At 34.5% G+C, this 5,476-nt stretch overlaps 1 long non-coding RNA gene across 1 annotated transcript; it reads left to right on the top strand.

The window, feature by feature from the left end:
• Nucleotides 1-1,437: 1,437 nt before the first annotated feature.
• On the top strand, nucleotides 1,438-4,951 carry LOC114459590 (uncharacterized). The gene is made up of 3 exons (XR_003673427.1): nucleotides 1,438-1,592; nucleotides 4,464-4,584; nucleotides 4,932-4,951. It is a non-coding gene; the product is annotated as an uncharacterized LOC114459590 (long non-coding RNA).
• Nucleotides 4,952-5,476: the final 525 nt, after the last annotated feature.

Below are 5,476 nucleotides of genomic sequence, written 5' to 3' on the forward strand. Positions count from 1 at the left end.
TGTCAACTGCTGTAAAGTGTCATAAAAAAATAATTAGAATCCTAAAAATTGACACAAACATATAAATAAAATAAGGACATAGCCCCACCACATTTGTCTACTTACACATTGACATAGAAAGCTTATACTTTGTTAATGATTTACTGAAAACTTAAATATGTATTTATAAATACTTAACACATCAAATAACAGTAACTGTGTGTATTTATCATGAAGTATCATGTGTAAATCTTCAATTGTGCTTGTGAACTGTGTAAAGTAAAATAGACTGCTGTTGCCATGCAACCAATGTTAAGCTAGTATTTTATCTGTTTGTGTTTAGCACTAGCTGCTAACATGTCTTAGCATAGTTGCTCTGCTAACTTGTTTGATAAAACATGACAATTCATTAATTCATGATAGTCAAACACTGACTTACCTCTGGCTTTTCCACATTTTCCTCCTCTTCTTTCTGTGTTTTTCTTCCCTGGACACCAGATCATTAGTTTGGTTGTTTAGACATGACGTCACTGCTGCAGCAGTAAACAGTAAACATCTGGTCCAGCTGCCCTGGGTCACGCTTCAGACAACTGTCAATCAATTTGGGAGTAAAACTATTTTATTTTATTTTAATCAAAACTAGACTAACTAATTATTAATAATACTATCAAGTTAAGTATACTAATATCAGCGCTTTGATTGTGTAATTCATAATTTTATTTTTGCCAACCCCTAGCATTTAGCGATACTGCCTATGCCATGGGCTGGCTCTGGTGGGTTAAATCACGGTTTTTTCAACACTAGGGTAGTGACCCCATGTATATATATATATATATATAAAAGTTGTATGGTAGAGTTAGAACGAGGAGAAACTTATATTTTGTTCAAAGTTAATAGTGTATGGCTGAGCGTTACCACCGCCATTAGAGTAAGGAAGGAGAGCACGAGGTACCGTCAGTGTATCTTATAAAAAAGCTTTAGAATGTATAGTGTTTGACTTGATAATGTTATTGTGACTATGTTCAAAATGTTTGTCTATGTTAATAGAAGTATGTTTCAAATGTTGTGTATGAAACTACAGTACAGTGTTAAATGTTATATTAAAACGGTCCCTTAGAGACTGAAACCTTATGAATAGGTTGCAGCTTCAGGTGGTTTCAATAGTGTTTTATATTTAAACAGTATAGAGTGTGTTTGTTGGATATTGTGTCAGCCACAATAGATATATGTTGGTAGTATGTTAAGGGGAAAGGTTATTAGTTAAAGTATTTTTAGGCATTTGCCTATATGCTATAATTGTAATATTATTTGAAGTATTTTTTTTTTATTGTCATTTATGTTTAATTTATTATTTTATAGCGAAAATGATGTTTGTCTACAAAGTGTGATACCGCTTCAAGAAAATGTGTTTTGTTATTCTGAGAAGTAAAATGGCGCTGGCTCGATAAAGATGTGAAAACTACGTCTCTCTCTCTTCATTCACCTACAGGTCCACAGTGCTCTTCAGCCTGTGTATCTCATGTGACCGCTCAGATTCCCCTAGGTCTGACGCCGGTTACACTAACACTACATTCTAAGGGATGAGGGCTCTCTGTGTGTGTGACTAAGTTAAAGTAAGTTTTATTGTTTATTAAGACTCTAATATTATCATCTGACTTGTTTAGACATTGTTTACTCCCACTTGCTTTGCTTTCCTGTATCTTATGTACATGTTAGAATATTTTCTGGGTGTATTTTAGGTCTTTATAGGTCACGTGACTGTGTTATAAGCTGTGGTAAACTGTGAAATGTGTAGCTAACTTTATTCAGCTTTGTAAACTGTATTCCTGTGTGTTATATTGAGGTTTACACATCTTTTATTTGTACTGCTAGATTTCATTTAGCTTCTGCATCACGTCAGACGCACCTAGATGTAATTAATACTCTCTGCTCATGCGCACTTCAGGTGATTGGTCCATGTGGTGCAGTCGCGCCTGCCTCCACTAGAGGGAGACAAAAACCACTGAATCATCTAGAATCCTTTCATTATCCATTAACCTTTTACATACCTGCACATTGGCTGTTTTGCTGTTTATTTGGGTTTTTTGACTGAGTTATTATATTTTGATGGTTTGATTCAATGTTTATACATCTGTACAACATTAATGGTGTTGTTAATATTATTATTTGTACATGATTGGTGATATTAATCATATTATTATTTGTACATTATTAATAATGTCATCTTATTATTTGTGTCCTTTAAAGAACCAAACACATACCCATAATTATTTGTACCCTCAACATCATCGCTGCCTGTAAACCAACTTCAATAATAAATACACTGGTAACATCTTCTCCGTGCCCTTCTCTCTGACCAGTATTATCCCCTTCAGAGTGTCCCACTCTATCACAATCTCAGAAACTGTAATCTATACTTTCACTTTGTCAAATATAAATCTATATAAAATACAGTATATAAATATCTGAGCCTGCACTTATTGTTACTTTGTGCACTGATACTGGCTACTCTGTATTTGTAAAACAAACATGATCAAAACACTAATTTTAGAGAAAAAAGTCTCTATAAATGTGTGATATAAAATGTGAACCAGTCACTGAGCTGTCAGTTCATTGATGTGACTTTATTTTATGACTGTGTAGTTGGTTAATCATGACCTTGTAACTTTTACAACTTAAACTACCTCTTTTTTTCACTTTAGAATGACATTGCAGGATTTGATCCATAGTGACCCTCTGGTCCCTTTAACTGCCTGCAGCCCATGAAGGTGAAGATCCTAAAGGTAAAAGCCCAGACAGCTAAATATGTTTACTGTTGACTTATGGTCAAAAAGGTTGACTTTTGGTTAAGGTCGACAATTGATGGTGGATCAACATCAAACAATCATCAAATTCTAGCCAATTTACCAATGTTGAAAAGATGTCATTGAATCAATGTTGTTTTGTGATCGAATTTTTATGATTGAAATGCCAATATCTAATTGATGTTGAATCAACGTATGCTGTTTGTCTCTGTAGTTTGACACGCACGCACACGCACACACACACACACACACACACACACACACACACACACACACACACACACACACACACACACAGTAAATTATGAATTAGAAAAGTAGTTTTTTTAATGAGTGAACCAATAGGACAGTCAGTGAGTGTGTGAGCTGATGGTCTCCTTTAATGCTCCTCCCCCTGTAATCATGTGACATTATCACCATAGCAACAGGCTTCACTTGTCGTATGTGTTCATGGGTCAAGGTTGGTCCAGGTGAGACTTTATGAAATTCAACAACTGCCTCTCAGTTCAACAGTTTGACCTGTGCATATGAATGTATTTAGCATGGCCACCACTTAAACACTTCTGGGGCTAAAGTAACAGTGGATAGGAAAGGAGGTACACTGTAAAAAATAAAGTACATTTACAGGAAATGTTCTGTAATTTTGCACAGATTTTTCCAGTTTTTCATTAAAACAATGAAATGCTAGTAGATTTACAGACATTTTCAGTAATTTTAAGTTTTCTGTTTAAAATTACGGTTAATTAACCATAATGTAAGATTACATTAATATTATGTTTTTAATGACATTTTAGCAGTAATTTTACATACAATTTTCTGTATTTTTTACAGGTTTATGACCATTTTCCATAATACAATGTAATAAATGTAACTTAACAGTAACCAGAAGTAATTTAAATATTTACCTTTAGAATTACAAGTATCTAACATAATATGATATTACAATATTAATATGTTTTTAAAGGTAATTCAACATATTTCTTTAATATTCAAATTTGACATAAAATCTGATGTAATTTTACAGATCTTTCCTAATAATGAAAATGAAGAAATATATGTAAAATTCCAGAAATGTTTTAATCCAAGGTGAGTACCCTCTGAAACACAACACACAGACAATGGGGAAAATCAAACTGTGATTGTAAAACAGAAACAAAAAATACCTCAACCACCGTTTATTTATTTTGTCAATACATTTTTGTTCCTAAAACTAAACATTATTTTGCTATTTAATTCCCTGTGAGTGTGTGGTTTATTTTCTGGTATTTTAAAGGTTACATTGAGATTTAAAGGTTGATAAGTTACTATACATTTTATTAGAAGTAAAATAAACTATATTTACCTGTTTTTCTTTTACTGAGAAGAGTCACCATCGTTAAAAGTTATTTAGCATCTCTAGGACTATTTCTTTATTTATGTTTCTACTGTTTACCATTTTTATTCATTACCAAGTAAGAATACCCAGGACCCCGCCCATTGTCTACCACCACCTTAAATAGTATTAAAACCGTGGTCACCTGGGACGGGTGTTACCCAAAGTTTTACAAGTAGTGATATGATACTGTACTTTTTCAGTAACAGTCATGTTTTGATAGATAGAAATAAAACTGCTTAGTGATTATTATTGTTCTTGTTGTGTTTGTTTTCCTAAACTTTAGTGAAATGTAACTGTTTCTACAGGGATGGTGGGATACAGCTTAGTGCAGTATTGTGCTGCTATACACAAAGTGTGGGGGGTCCTTTCCCACCCCTGTCACAGGAGCGTGCACGTAGCCAGGCTGACATCACCTGGGTTAAGAGAGTGAGTTGATATCTCAGTTCATAGTGCAGCTGCTCTCTGACAGAGAATGTTTGGTTAGGTGAAACCCGCTAACGGAGATAAATCCAGGATATACGCATCCAGCTTTGTAGTACAGGCCCACAGAGCTACACATCTTTAAACTACAGATGATCTCTTCATCTTCATAATAAACATCTTTAGAGGAACAAATGTTTACACACATAATGTGTAGTAGAAGTGGTGTTTGTGTGTCTTTTTTCTAACACGTGACTTTGTGACACAGAATCTGTGTGAACATGTCCCTGAGGCATTTGTGTGTGTGTGTGTGTGTGTGTGAGTGCGTGTGTGTGTGTTTTCTCACCCTGCAGCATCTGTGGCTTCAAACCCTCCATGAGTGGCTCTGATTGGCTGCAGGCAGTTCAGAACTACGTGAAGGCTCTGCAGTATCCTTTAACACAAGGGTTCTCAACCTGGGGGTCAGGAGTCACACTTAATATATATAAATATAATATAACACTTAAATATATAAATACATAAATACAGCCACTCCAACTGATCAAATGCTTCCTAAAGCATCTAAAGCACAGGTGTCAAACTCAAGGCCTGGGGCCCAAATCTGGCCCTTTAGAGCATCTATTTCTAGATTCACAGTGTTTATTGTCATGTACACAGTAAGGAAATAAGAAATTGTAAAATGTAATTGAGCCCAACCCTAGAAAGTGTAACAAACTAGCTACGTGTAGTGGAACGCAGTGGCTCTCAAACTTTTGTGTAAAATAGCCTTTATAACACGTGTTATCACTCATTTCATGTACAATATCTGTAAGTGTGAATAATTATTTACTAATGCCAAATAAAATATGACAAAGACAACTATATTACTCATGAAATATTTATTTATGAAAGTTTAAAA

The sequence above is a fragment of the Gouania willdenowi genome, unplaced genomic scaffold (genome assembly GCF_900634775.1).
Source record: "Gouania willdenowi unplaced genomic scaffold, fGouWil2.1 scaffold_32_arrow_ctg1, whole genome shotgun sequence".
Lineage (NCBI taxonomy): Eukaryota > Metazoa > Chordata > Actinopteri > Blenniiformes > Gobiesocidae > Gouania > Gouania willdenowi.